This window comes from Cyprinodon tularosa, unplaced genomic scaffold, assembly GCF_016077235.1.
Source record: "Cyprinodon tularosa strain WSP-4 unplaced genomic scaffold, ASM1607723v1 ctg499, whole genome shotgun sequence".
NCBI classification, from domain to species: Eukaryota; Metazoa; Chordata; class Actinopteri; order Cyprinodontiformes; family Cyprinodontidae; genus Cyprinodon; species Cyprinodon tularosa.
This window is the reverse complement of record NW_024039228.1, coordinates 567697-583988: the sequence shown is the minus strand read 5'-3', so window position 1 is coordinate 583988 and position 16292 is coordinate 567697.

Here is a 16292-nt window from a genome sequence, read left to right as displayed (position 1 = left end):
GTGTTTCATTCCCTTCTGTTCCTTATCTGATATTGTATGTGTTCGTGGTTTTTACCTGAAACCAGTATGGTCTGCACTTTTATGCAGCAGGGAACATTCTCAGTTCTTTCTTAAAACCTGTTAGATCATTCCTTTCTATTGTTAATGTATATGCATGTTAAACTCTGATATTACTTACCTGTAAAGTATTAATGCTAATGTTTAAGGCTTTTTAAGGCAAGGAGTTTATGAATTAAGACAGTTTTCTGTCAGGGTGCATTTGGATTGGATCTACTGTTAGAAGACACTGTATTATCTTGATTAGTTTGGAGCCAGTGATGTCTCCTCATTTACAAACAACGTCTATATGATGTAATTTTTTGAGGATGTGAGTGTGAATGCAGATGTATAAAAAGCTTCTGTAACTGTTATTAAGGCCTCTTTTCCTAATGAAAGCCCCATAAGGCCTGTGTTTTGAAACCTGAGCCATTTCTCTGGTCTAAGCTTAAATTCTACCCATGTTTTCTAGTAATTTTATACTTAAACATTGCAAACTGCTATTTAAGTGTTTTTCTCAGTGATCTCTTCTCATGAAAGAATCAGGGAGAACTAACTTGGCTTTCCTTTAACAGGCCCTACAATGTTCTAGTCCTGTTGTTAACATTATAAGTAGTATAATATATTTTGGTGTGCCTCCATGCCTCAACTCAATTCAACTTTATTTATAAAGCCCTTCAAAACAACCATAGCTGCCACAAAGTGCTGTAAATATCAGGTAAATCCAAAACTGTAGAAAAACAACACATGCATTTAAAGGAATATAACAAATATAATAAAATAAAACCAAATAAAAAAAACAATTAAACAGTAAGACAGTAAAGATAATTTTCTAATGAGGAGGGGGGGCTCATTCTACAATTTTGGGGCAGCAGCTGAAAAAGCTCCACCTCCTCTTCTGAATGGTCAAACTGTTTTGTCAACTACAGCTTCAGCAGTCATGAATTTTACATTCACCATAGCTTAACCATACAGATTCAGAACTGCATTCAATCAAAATAAGAAAGTAAAACATTTATGTAGCTTCAAAGATTCTATCACAATGTTCTGGGTGGTAACTTTACAGGAAGTATTTAATATGTATCCTTGTAAAACCACACAGGAACATAGAATTGTACTTAATATACGTTTAGAAGATTTTTTATAAAAAGTTGTTTAATATTAACTTGTAGCACACTCAAAGCCTTTTAATGAAATCCAAAATTCGACATAGTAAATTGCCATATCAACACAGATATAAGCGATTTCGACAAGTGCATTTCTTGTAGTATTTCTTAAATAGTTGATCTCTATGCAACTGTTGAGTGAATCATTCGTCAAGAACATTTGTTTATTTCTTTACGTTTTTATGTTAGCACAGAAATTCAGTACTACTCTATATGCAAGTTACATCAGATATTTTCCTATTTTCACTTCCTTCCGATTATCCACTGCAGTATTATGGAACTACCTCCAACTATGATGCCTTCTTAATGGTTGTGTTGCTAATGCAGCATAATTTTTTTTTTTTTTTATCAGGCTACTGCGGTAAAACATATGGCTCCCTGTGCTGCAATTAGAAAATACAAAACACAATGTTTCCCCTCCATCCTTGATCAGGCAGCAGCTCCATCACCTAAACATAGAAATTATAGAACTCTCACCTGAGGAAACCGCCTGGAGCCGCAGGAACAGCTTAACTGTGGATCACCCTCACTTGCAGAAATTCTGTTCTCTGGGGTGTCAAAGTTTGTAAGTGCTCTGATGACACAAAAATATCAGCAGTTTCTGTCAAGGATTTGTTGACTATCTTTGCTAAATTAAGTTATGCAGCAATTAAAATTTGCCCAACTTGTTTTGTCCAGAGTTTGCAATGTTCTGTGGAAAGCCAAAACTGACACACGTTCAATTAATTAAAAAGTTGCAAGATTTCTATTTGTAAATTTAAGACTTTCAATGTTAGTTGCCATGCATGCATTAGATCAATAAATATAGTATTTTATCCTAAATAAATAAATAATCATACATTTTCCTTTATTAAAACACTATTTCTGATTTTCATTGAACATATAAAACAGGCATATTTTCTAATTATAACAGACAGTACCAACAATATACAAAGACAGATCTTACCCACAAAAAACAAAACAAAAAAACACAACAAACAGTAACAAGCAGTGCTCTTAAAACTTGCTATAACAGATTTTGTTCAAGGGCAGATGTAATGATTCAGAGTTCCCGGTCCAGTCCTAGTAGATTGTTCACATATGTTATTAGAAAGTCCCAGGTTTTGGGAAATCTGATTTCTTTTCTACACCCTGCAAATTTTTAAATTAACCGTTAATTTCATATTTATCTTGCTTCCCAGAGAGGATTGTTAAAAATATGTATCTTACATCAAGGTCAGGCTCTATTTAAGAATGAACAATGGTTCCCTCCTCTGGATGGAGACCACACTACAACACTGAAAGAAGGGAACTTGAGACTATAAGACTGAATGAAATATAATGGACTGTAGAAATCTAAGGTAAAAAAAAAAACAACACTAGAGCATGACTTTACAGAAGACAGATTTATAATAGAAATGTGTTTTGTCTGTCTTCTTAAAGTAAGTGCTGGATTAAAAAATAAAACCAAAAGCATTTAGTAAACAGCTTCCCCCTGCAGATATAATAGAATGGAAAAGAAAATATATTTATTGTCCCGCAATGGGGAAATTCATGTGGTGTTACAGCAGTAAAAGCATTACAGCAAAAGTGGTCACACAAATATGGACCTTAAAAAGTGTATAAAAATAACAAAATAAGAAAATTCTATGTAGTCATCTGAAAAATAAATAAGAACAGCTGTGGACCTTTTAGGAGTAATGGATATGTGAAAATAGCAGGAACACCAGAGATGTGCCAAATTGACGGCAGCATGTTTTTTTTGAAGTGACTAAGAGAGAAACTGTGCAAAAATTGTCATGAATTATCATGAATTAGCATGAATGCAACAACTTCTTGAGGTTGTTGGGAACGGTGGTCTGTGATAACGCTCCCTGGTGCATTTAGAGTTTCAGCAGTCTGTCACTGAAGGACAGCTTCATGCATGGGGATGGGAGACATTATCCAACAGAGATGTTATTTTAGTTAGGGTTTGTTCCCCACCTCCTGCACTGAGTCCAGTGGGCATCCAATCATAGAGCTGGCCTTCCTGCTCAGCTTATCCAGCTGCTTTCTCTCAGCCATTACTTCCACAGACAGCTCCATAGAAGATGGCTGATTCCACAACCAAGTCGAAGAAGGTCTTCTGTAGCGCCCCCAGCACTCCAAAAGACCTTAGTCTCCTCAGCACGAAGAGTCTGCTCTGACCCTTCTTTTACAAAACCTCAGTCCAGTCAAGTTTAATGCTCAGGTGAACACCTAGGTCCTTTTAGGAGTCCACTATCTCAATATCTGTTCCCTTGATGTTCACCAGTGTCAGTGGGGTTGATCTACTTCTCTGATATTCCACCACTAGCTCCTTGGTTTTCCCTGCATTAATCAGGAGGTAGTTCTGCTGACACCAGACCACGAAGTCTTGAGTCCACTGTCTATAGTCTGAGTTGTCGCCACCTGTAATAAGGCCAACTATGGCTTCTGGAGGTGGCAGTATGGTGAGTCGATGGAGAAGTTTATTTTTGAGTTACTCTTTGTTTGAATCAGTTGTTTTCATGTAGAAGCAGGGGAGAGGGATTGTGAAATGTTCCATCTTGGAAGCTTTTGGTGCCAGTTCATCTTCTAGGAAGTGCCAGCCTTTTTTACTCCTGTTCATTATGTCTTCGACACAGAGCAGCGCTGCAGAAGGCTTTATCAGAGCAGTCGGAAATATTATTACATTTTTAAAAGACTAAACTCAGCCACTGTCAGTGTGTGTGATGGAGGTTTGATGTCACTACAGAGAAAGGAAATGTTGGATATGAGAGGATCTCATTAGTGACACAATGTGTGGTTGGGCCTGAGGTGAGCAGAGCTCAGATGTTTTTGTTCAGCTCACACATGTGTTTGTATCACTGTGTTTTGACACAGCGCAGAAATACAAGCCTTTATCTTTTGGTTGTAGATTCTTCACTGTAAACGTCCCTTTGTCAACCTCAGTCTTGGTGGCATTGAATTTTTCATTTCCAAAATCTCCAAAGTCATGATTTTTTTAAGCTGTTGTTGTGTAAACAACACGTTTCATAGTTTCTCCAGGCAGCTGTCTGTACCAATACATCTGGATATAGTCAGCACCCTTGGTATGTTTGCACTCCATTGTTGCATCTTCACCCACAGACTTCCACAGCATGGGGGTCTGGGTCACATCACTCCCACCAAGACAGCCTGGATGAATAGAACAGAGATGTCATGCAAAATGTTAAATGTTTCAAATCTGTAGATCAAAGCAGATATTTATGGTTATTCACCTGATGTCCACAGCAGAAAGACCGAAAATGTGATGAGGTTTTGACTAAACATGACTTTTTTGCTGCCTGACCCTAATGTAGAACTGCTACTTTGAGCTGCAGGGAGAGAGTCATGAGACACTCTCTGTGTATCTCTGAAGGAGGTGGTTTTGTGTTGTCTTATGAAGCTACAGGATGTTGATGGTAGGAGCAAAGGACCAAGGGTACTGCAGTCATTCACAGAAATGTCTGTATCTCTACAAACACCTGTTTGATAATGTACACAGAAATGTAGAAATGTTGCTTCTAGACATTATCTAAAAGGTTTTGAGCATTTCAGATTTTTAATCTTAGAAAGTGTTTGCAGCACACCTCATCACAATTCATCAGGTAAATCTGAAACCCACAACTCTTTCTATAATAGGGGAGAGCAGTAATGAGATTAAGAAAATATTTAAATATTGTGTGGACTATCATTTCAGTTTTAGATTGTTTTATGGCTCTATTTTTGTTTATGTGACAGGTCCTCGTGGATAGTTTTGCTCCCCAGTGCAAGCGTATGCATCACACAACAGTATTAATGCTTATTCATCATAAGCATTGAAAAATATCTATTTAACTTTTATCTTTCCTTAAAGTTTGGAGTAAAATTGAATGTACGAATGTAGTTTAGCTTCAATTCTCAAACTCTTCATATGCGTTACCAGTTTCAGAGAGCAATCATGGGTCAGAGTTGCTGTGAGGATGCACAATTACAATTTCTTTATTTTCTTTTAATAGATGAAATCTTTGCACTGAGGGTTACATACATATGTTTCAGGCCCAATTTTGTGCCTACAAGAACCTGAGGTAGTTTTGAAATGTATGTGATGGTGTTTTATCAAATATTTGCACCTGATTTTTCCTTAGCAGTCTTTGTGAATCACAGTTATACTTTCAGTACAGAACAGAGCTGCCTTATCAAAGCAGTAAGAATCATTATTGTGTAGCGAAGACTTAACTCAGAGGCCAAAGCCACTGTTAGAGTATGTAATGGGAGCTCTGCTGTCACTACAGCTGGATGTGGGAAGGTCTTATTACTTGATTGATTGACGTTATTGATCTTACAGTGGAGAAATGTACTCATTACATCAGCTCAAATAGTCAAAAGTAAGAAAAATGTGCAAAAGGAAGAAAAAGGTACATGGGATATATACAGTGCACCCACATATGACAGTTTTGTTGTTTTTTTTTATACAGGGTTATAGAACAGGGTGTTTACAAGGGTATATATATATATATATATATATATATATATATATATATATATATATATATATATATATATATATATATATATATATATATATATATATATATATATATACACATACATACAGTAGTTATTGCACTGGGTGTTGTTAAATATAGAGAAACAGGTTATTGCACAGGGTATTAAATAGTAATTGCATATTATACATTGCACATGTTATTGCCGTTGTATCGTCACTTTACTGTGATAAGTATAAACAGTGCCAAGAGTGTGTATGATGGGAGCTCTGCTGTCACTACAGCTGGATATGGGAGGGTCCTATTATTACTGTGAGACAATGTGTGGTTGGATTAGAGATCAACAGTGCTAAGAGGTTTTTGTTCAGCTCACACATGTGTTTGTATCACTGTGTTTTGACACACCGCAGAAATACAAGCCTTTATCTTTTGGTTGTAGATTCTTCACTGTAAACGTTCCTTTGTCAACCTCAGTCTTGGTGGCATTGAATTTTTCATTTCCAAAATCTCCAAAGTCATGATTTTTTGAAACTGTTGATGTAAAAACAACAAGCTTCATAGTTTCTCCAGGCAGCTGTCTGTACCAATACATCTGGTAATAGTCAACACCCTTGGTATGTTCGCATTCAATCGTTGCATCTTCACCGACAGACTTCCACAGCATGGGGGTCTGGGTCACATCACTCCCACCAAGACAGCCTGGATGAACAGAACAGAAATGTCATGCAAAATGTTAAATGTAGCAAATCTTTGGATCAAAGCAGATATTTATGGTTAATCACCTGATGTCCACAGCAGAAAGACTGAAAATGTGATGAGGTTTTGACTAAACATGACTTTTTTGCTGCCTGACCATAATGTAGAACTACTACTTTGAGCTGCAGGGAGAGAGTCATGAGACACTCTCTGTGTATCTCTGAAGGAGGTGGTTTTGTGTTGTCTTATGAAGCTACAGGATGTTGATGGTAGGAGCAAAGGACCAAGGGTACTGCAGTCTGTAATACTGACACACTAGTTTGATTACGTACACAAAAATGTAGAAATCTAAAACTTTTTGAGCACTTTGTGCCGTTTATAGCACACCTCATCACAATTCATCAGGTAAATCTGATCCCACAAGTCGTTCTATAACAGGGGAGAGCAGTAATGAGATGAAAAAGCATTTAAATATTGTGTGAACTTTCATTTTAGATTTAAATTGGCATATGGCTCTATTTTTGATGATGTGACAGGTCCTCATGTATAGTAGATGCTTCCTGTGCAAACATATGTATCACATAATAGTTTTAATGCTTATTCATCATAAGCATTTAAAGACATCTATTAAACTTTAATCTTTGCTTAAATTTTGGAGTGAAACTGAATGTTTGAAATCAGTAAGGATGCAGTTTAGCTTCAATTGTTAACCTCATCATTTGTGTTACCATTTTCCCCTGTTTCCACAATGAGCGTAATCATGGGTCAAAGTTGCTGTGAGGACAGCGCATTAGCCCAGTTTTTTATTTTCTTTATATAGATCAAATCTTACCATGGAGGGGGACAACACATGTTTCAGGGCATTTTTTATTTTTTTATTTTTTACATACAAGAACCCTGGTTAGTGAACAGGATGCAGGAAATTCATTCATCCTGAGGTAGTTTTCAAATTTATGTGAAGCAGAATGAGTTTTATCAAATACTTGCATCTCATTTGTTTGTGAATCACATTTATTATACTTTCAATACAGGATGGAGCTGCCTTATCAAAGCAGCTGGGATCATTATTGGATTATGAGGACTGAACCCAGAGACAACAGCCACTGTTAGTGTGTGTGATGGGAGCTCTGCTGTCACTACAGCTGGATATGGGGGGTTCTTATTATTACTGTGAGACAATGTGTGGTTGGATGATAGATAAACAGTGCTAAGAGGTTTTTGTTCAGCTCACACATGTGTTTGTATCACTGTGTTGACTCACAGCACAGAAATACAAGCCTTTATCTTCTGGCTGCAGTTTCTTCACTCTAAACGATCCTATTTCAGCTTTAGTCTTGTTGGCAGAAAATTTGTCTTTATTAAAATCTCCAAAGTCATGATTTACTGTAGCTGTTGTTGTATAAACAACAAGTTTCATAGTTTCTCCAGGCAGCTGTCTGTACCAGTACATCTGGTAATAGCTAGAACCCTTGGTATGTTTGCACTCCATTGTTGCATCTTCACCCACAGACTTCCACAGCATGGGGGTCTGGGTCACATCACTCCCACCAAGACAGCCTGGATGAACAGAACAGAGATGTCATGCAAAATGTTAAATGTAGCAAATCTTTGGATCAAAGCAGATATTTATGGTTAATCACCTGATGTCCACAGCAGAAAGACTGAAAATGTGATGAGGTTTTGACTAAACATGACTTTTTTGCTGCCTGACCAACTGCTTGAGTTAAAGGAAGAGAGTCATGAGACACTCTCTGTGTATCTCTGAAGGAGGTGGTTTTGTGTTGTCTTATGAAGCTACAGGATGTTGATGGTAGGAGCAAAGGACCAAGGGTACTGCAGTCTGTAATACTGACACACTAGTTTGATTACGTACACAAAAACATAGAAATCTAAAAAGTTTTGAGCGCTTTGTGCTGTTTATAGCACACCTTGTCACAATTCATCAGGTAAATCTGATCCCACAAGTCGTTCTATAATAGGGGAGAGCAGTAATGAGATGAAAAAGCATTTAAATATTGTGTGAACTTTCATTTGAGATTTAAATTGGCATATGGCTCTATTTTTGATTATGTGACAGGTCCTTATGTATAGTAGAGGCTCCCCGTGCAAACATATGTATCACACAATAGTTTTAATGCTTATTTATCATAAGCATTTAAAACCATCTATTAAACTTTAATCTTTGCTTAAATTTTGGAGTGAAACTGAATGTCCGAAATCAGTAAGGATGCAGTTTAGCTTCAATTGTTAACCTCATCATTTGTGTTACCATTTTCCCCTGTTTCCACAATGAGCGTAATCATGGGTCAAAGTTGCTGTGAGGACAGCGCATTATCCCAGTTTTTTTAAATTTTCTTTAAATAGATCAAACTATTGCATGGAGGGCGACAACACATGTTTCAGGGCATTTTTTTTTATTACTTTTTACATACAAGAACCCTGGTTAGTGAACAGGATGCAGGAAATTCATTCATCCTGAGGTAGTTTTCAAATTTATGCGAAGCAGAATGAGTTTTATCAAATACTTGCATCTCATTTGTTTGTGAATCACATTTATTATACTTTCAATACAGGATGGAGCTGCCTTATCAAAGCAGCTGGGACCATTATTGGATTATGAGGACTGAACCCAGAGACAACAGCCACTGTTAGTGTGTGTGATGGGAGCTCTGCTGTCACTACAGCTGGATATGGGGGGTTCTTATTATTACTGTGAGACAATGTGTGGTTGGATGAGAGATAAACAGTGCTAAGAGGTTTTTGTTCAGCTCACACATGTGTTTGTATCACTGTGTTGACTCACAGCACAGAAATACAAGCCTTTATCTTCTGGCTGCAGTTTCTTCACTCTAAACGATCCTATTTCAGCTTTAGTCTTGTTGGCAGAAAATTTGTCTTTATTGAAATCTCCAAAGTCATGATTTACTGTAGCTGTTGTTGTATAAACAACAAGTTTCATAGTTTCTCCAGGCAGCTGTCTGTACCAGTACATCTGGTAATAGCTAGAACCCTTGGTATGTTTGCACTCCATCGTTGCATCTTCACCCACAGACTTCCACAGCATGGGGGTCTGGGTCACATCACTCCCACCAAGACAGCCTGGATGAACAGAACAGAGATGTCATGCAAAATGTTAAATGTAGCAAATCTTTGGATCAAAGCAGATATTTATGGTTAATCACCTGATGTCCACAGCAGAAAGACTGAAAATGTGATGAGGTTTTGACTAAACATGACTTTTTTGCTGCCTGACCAACTGCTTGAGTTAAAGGAAGAGAGTCATGAGACACTCTCTGTGTATCTCTGAAGGAGGTGGTTTTGTGTTGTCTTATGAAGCTACAGGATGTTGATGGTAGGAGCAAAGGACCAAGGGTACTGCAGTCTGTAATACTGACACACTAGTTTGATTACGTACACAAAAACATAGAAATCTAAAAAGTTTTGAGCGCTTTGTGCTGTTTATAGCACACCTTGTCACAATTCATCAGGTAAATCTGATCCCACAAGTCGTTCTATAATAGGGGAGAGCAGTAATGAGATGAAAAAGCATTTAAATATTGTGTGAACTTTCATTTGAGATTTAAATTGGCATATGGCTCTATTTTTGATTATGTGACAGGTCCTTATGTATAGTAGAGGCTCCCCGTGCAAACATATGTATCACACAATAGTTTTAATGCTTATTTATCATAAGCATTTAAAACCATCTATTAAACTTTAATCTTTGCTTAAATTTTGGAGTGAAACTGAATGTCCGAAATCAGTAAGGATGCAGTTTAGCTTCAATTGTTAACCTCATCATTTGTGTTACCATTTTCCCCTGTTTCCACAATGAGCGTAATCATGGGTCAAAGTTGCTGTGAGGACAGCGCATTATCCCAGTTTTTTTAAATTTTCTTTAAATAGATCAAACTATTGCATGGAGGGCGACAACACATGTTTCAGGGCATTTTTTTTTATTACTTTTTACATACAAGAACCCTGGTTAGTGAACAGGATGCAGGAAATTCATTCATCCTGAGGTAGTTTTCAAATTTATGCGAAGCAGAATGAGTTTTATCAAATACTTGCATCTCATTTGTTTGTGAATCACATTTATTATACTTTCAATACAGGATGGAGCTGCCTTATCAAAGCAGCTGGGACCATTATTGGATTATGAGGACTGAACCCAGAGACAACAGCCACTGTTAGTGTGTGTGATGGGAGCTCTGCTGTCACTACAGCTGGATATGGGGGGTTCTTATTATTACTGTGAGACAATGTGTGGTTGGATGAGAGATAAACAGTGCTAAGAGGTTTTTGTTCAGCTCACACATGTGTTTGTATCACTGTGTTGACTCACAGCACAGAAATACAAGCCTTTATCTTCTGGCTGCAGTTTCTTCACTCTAAACGATCCTATTTCAGCTTTAGTCTTGTTGGCAGAAAATTTGTCTTTATTGAAATCTCCAAAGTCATGATTTACTGTAGCTGTTGTTGTATAAACAACAAGTTTCATAGTTTCTCCAGGCAGCTGTCTGTACCAGTACATCTGGTAATAGCTAGAACCCTTGGTATGTTTGCACTCCATCGTTGCATCTTCACCCACAGACTTCCACAGCATGGGGGTCTGGGTCACATCACTCCCACCAAGACAGCCTGGTTAAAAAAAAAAAAAAAACAGAAGTGTTTGCCCAAAATGTGAAATAAAACTTATTTAGCTTAAAGTACACATCTAATATTTGTTTAATCACCTGATGTCCACAGCAAAAACACTGAAATCGAGACAAGGTTTTGAATAAATGAGTTTTTTTGTTGGCTGATCATAATGTAGGATGTTTGTAATGAGCTGTAGGGAATGAATGGTGTGCAGCCAGGCAACTGGCAGCAACCACCCTCAAGCAAAACCTTAAATCTTCTGTACAGTTACCATGTGACATCACATACCACAGCACTGAAAGGGGTGTGGGGAGCAAATTATTTGCACTCTATGAAATTGTATTTGTATAATTTAGGTCTCAGATCTTTGATTTGGGCTCTAAGCGCATCATATAATGTAAATTAGTATAAATAACGGAAAACTAATGATGGATTTTACCAGCAGAGTCAATTATAACCTTATGTGGGAAGAGGGGATGCGGAGGGGTCCCTTAAAATATAGGCGGACATCTTCCCTCCGTGTCCCCACTGTCAGCGGTATCCATTTCTGTCACTAATGTTGGTAGGCAGAATCGCTTTAGAAACTGCTCAGTAAGTTAGATTTCCGTATTGTTTTACTTTTAGTTTACACTAAGCTTGCAGTGATTGTTTCATGCTGGGCAAAGGGATGTTCCAACGTGAGCAGACAGTTTTGCAAAGCTCAGTTTTCATTACATTCCAGAAATCTGAAAATTCGTGGGACCTCAAACAGCGGAGCTGTGTGCTGAGAAAATTTCCAAGCCAGAGTTTCTGTTATATCAAGCTTTTTGTATAAAAGTGTTTAGCTGTATGTGTGTTGTAGCTGTTGCGTTCATGTTTAGTATGTCTCTGCTGTGCATGCCTTAACTACGCAAGTCTACCCTACGATGCATTGTAATTAGAACATTACTATAGTTGAACTCTCCAAATTCACAGTGTCCTTAAACATGTCAGCAGTGCTGATAATGTAGCCTCTATCTCTAATCTAGGACGGACATGTATGCATACAATAGTTATTGACTCTGCCAGTCACCAGAACCTAATTATTCATATAAAGAGTTCGGACGTCCTTTAAACAGTTTCTCAAACACTGTTTGAATGTGTCCATGGATGTCAGCTCGTATAGCTTCTCTATGTAGGAGATTGTTATGTAAAATATGTCAATAAGATGTCAGATGCAGTTTGTCCAACTTTTCTGTTTCATATGGGTCAATCCTAACTGCAGTGATTTGTGGATGTTTTTTTCTCTTGCACATTAATCAAGGGAATGAATAAACTTTCTAATGTTTGTCTGGAAGCCATGATGGTTGTTTTTGCTTTGTTTTGTCCTGCACTTTTCTACAGTACCCAGATGGCAGTTTGATATGAGCTGCTTCCATATCAGACGTGTGGGAACTATTTTAAAGGAGACACATAGTCACACCCAATTCGACACTCAAACACCAGGATCATAACAGCAACACAGACATACAGTAGGATCCATCAAACCCATGTTTATTATATTGCCTTTTCAGTCAAAGTTTAGATTTATTGTTTGTCCACTGAATATATCTACCTGCATGGCTCTTGGATGAATTATGAATTACCTGACCTGTCAGGAAGCTCCTTCCTAAAATCTCAGTTTGTGTGGGCTAAATCACTATTGTCCATAACATCTCCTTTACCAGGTCACTTAGTCATCCCTAAGAGATACATTGAATGCAGGGTCTTTTCATGGTATGAGAGATTGTTTTTCTTTCTTCAGAGCTTCACAATAAGCTGGCCTCTTTTAGATATGCACGGCTCGAGGTTTGGCCCTCCACACATCCTTCTGCTATGTAAAGGTTTATATATATATATATATATATATATATATATATATATATATATATATATATATATATATATATATATATATATATATATATATATATATATATATATATATATATATATATATATAGATAGCAACTACTCTGTTAGATGTGAGTTTGATTGAGTCCTCTATAAGTTGTTATTCTTGCAAGAATTAATCATAATTGTGCCATTATGAGTATTATTATTTTTGTGTGTCTGTTATTATTCAATTCAAATGATTTTACTTAAAATCTGTTCTAGCTCAGAGATTTGTTGCTCTGATTGACAGCAGTGTTACAGTTTATCCAGTGGAGGGCGCTCTTTGCATTGCTGCTGTTCATGAGGTACACTGTCAGAAAAAAAGGTGAAATCCTCCCAAGATATGTATGAAAGGGACAATTCATTTATTTCTTCAAGATCTTTTATAAAAGCTTAGCTCATCGCAGGCAAACTTCAGTAATGTACCTGTCGCTACTGTCCCTGCCTCAATTATTATTTTTTAGTGCTATATCTCTTCTTTAACCTTAGTTTTAATAGTTAACCAAGGTTGTTCATATGACGATATTGTATTGTAAATAATTTTTTATGCTATTCAAACTGATTTAATGTTTAGGGAACAATTGCAATGATAACATTGATACCACAAGTTTTGAGGTTTTGAAAAAATCATTATTTGTTTGTGTTTACTGCATATATACACAAACATATATACATATTTGTTCTTTGTTCTGAATGTGGACTAAATGAACTAATTGGATAAAAATCTGGATTTTATAAAAGGTTTTTCTGCTGTTTTTGTCTGTTTTAAGTAGTGATATCTGTCTTTTAAAATGAAATCTATATTAAATCAATCCAGTTTTTACATCATGTTAAAGTAGTGACTGATTCAGAAGTATGATCATGCACGAATGAAACACTTGGTGTCGTGTTTCTGCGTGAGTTACTGCTTTTCTTTTTCCGCCTGCATCTGCTGTACTCAGATGGATCTGTTAGTGCTCTTCATGCTTCTATACTATGCATATGTTACTTTAATTTTCAGTGTTACTTTAAAACCTTGTTGATGTTATCATTATTTCATTTATGTGTAGTACTGTTTTATTGTATGCAGGCAAACGTTTCTGTAAGGATAATTAAGAATTACTTGTGGATTCAAATTTTAATTTAAACTTTATTTTGGATTTTTTTTTAAGCAGTTACATATTGACAAAAGGTTTAATATTATTTATACCAGAATACCTCTACGTAGAACACCTCCAAAGTGTGTAGACCATTTAAAACTTTTATAGTAGACCTAACATTTTTTATATGATTTTATGCAACAGACCAACAGAAACACATAATCGTGGAAGGGAATGATTTTGTTTATTCTGCAAATAAAAATCTAAAAAGTACATTTTTGCATACAGCCTGAGTCAAAACCCGTCAGAACCAGAACTCCTGTGGTATGTTTCTTCTAGCTTTACACATTAACAGGTTTAAAGTTTTACAGAGTTTTAGGAAACAATGTCTGCATTTTTATTTAAATGCACAAAAAAATGTAAAAGCTGCAGGTATGCAGGGGATGTATGAGAAAATTTTCAGAAATTAGAATGATCAAACCCTAGAATAATGAATATATTGCACCAATAAATATTGTGGCAGTCAGACTGAGCTCAGGTTGGTTAGACAGATCCTCTGTTAAGGTCAACCTAAATCCTCATCTGGATTTAGATTTGACCTTTGACCAAGCCTTTCTAACACTTAGACTTTCTCTGTCCAAGCCCAAAGTCCAACTTTATCTCAAGTCTTTTGCAGCCTTTCAAACCTTTTTAAGACCATGTTTTATTTCCCTGCTGAAGAGAAGCATTCCCTTAGTATTATGCTGCTAACATCAGTCTTAGTTGCTCCTCTTTGGTTTTTAGTGTAAAGTTTAAATTTTGTCTAATCTTCAGATCACCATCCTCCATCTGTTTGCCGCATCTCCTGTATGTCTTGAAACGTTCTATTACTTCATTCTTACAAGGCCTTAACTCTTGTAGGCTAGATTTGTGTAGTGGGTGACCATTAGTTCACCTGCTGACTGATTTCCCCCATGCACTGAGATCTTTGAGGTTCCCCTACAGTTATTACGGTTCCCTTGGTTGCTTTCTTATTATATATGACCAGACCTCATTTTAAACTTCCCAAAGCAGCATCCCTAACCTGACATATGAAAGGAAGTATGACTACAACCTTTAATTAATGTTTAGATAGCACAGTCAGACACAAATAGATTTTTTGAAACTGATTTAAAGGACCTTTGGGTTTTAGTTTTCTTGGATTTTATTCCAGATTAGTGGAGCATATAAACTAACAGCTGTAAATTCATGTTTGTTTCTGGTGCTGAGTGTATAGAGTGGATTTAAGCCAGAAGACCTGAAAACCAATAAACCTTCCAACAAATAAAAAAACTTAGCATTTCTCTACATAATTACTAGATAGCTATTCTATTCTATTCTATTCTATTCTATTCTATTCTATTCTATGCTATTCTATTCTATTCCTAAGAATAACTTCAAAAAGTGAAAAAGTTATCTTTTGTGCGGCAAAGTAACAAAAGTGATATCATATCTGCATTTTGATAATCTGTGACTTTTCTTCTATAAAGTCATTTATTTTTTATTTCACTTTTCTTAATCTGCACAGTGAAATAGTTTTTAAGAGGATGGTTTTCAGTAGGAGGAACATAATTAAACAACAGGTGTCACAGAAAACATGGGTCTGTTTTTGCCTCACAGATGCTCCTGTGTGTTCTTCCGGACATAGATCAGAACAAACATGTTTATACGGAAACTGTGGGTGAAACAGATGCTTCCTTCTCAGCTTGACCCCAACTGAGGACACGTCAAATAAAAAATATTGGAGGATACTTGTGGCATAGACGCTTAAAAAATAATGATGTCCTGCACAGTGTGACGTGCTTTTTTCCTGCTGTTTTAATGAACTAATTTCAAAGTTTTGCACCAGATCATAACGAACAGCTTTCGTTGGTTGATTGTCATATAACACATAAAGACAGATGCTCTTTTTTTTTTTTTTTCGCTTTGGTTGATGCAGAAATGGAGCTTGAGGCAGCTGTTTGCACTGACACGGGTGGTGTAAATGTGTGATCGTGTTGGTAGACGGATGCAGGTGCAACCAGAGAGCCGGAGGTTGTGGTAAAGGTTAAAGGTTGCATCTCTGTCGTTTCTCAGTATGGAGACGGAGCTGCAGGCTGCTCTGTGACCACATCCTGTCCTCTGCTCCTTTCGCTCTGTCTTCCTCCTCTGCAGCAGATCTGACCTTCTTCTCTGCACAGATCAGAACACTGACTTCCTGCTCTTATGTGACTCCCACTGTTCCAGTATCAGAGAGTATGAAACATAACAATCACCTTTCTTTATGCAAAATGGAA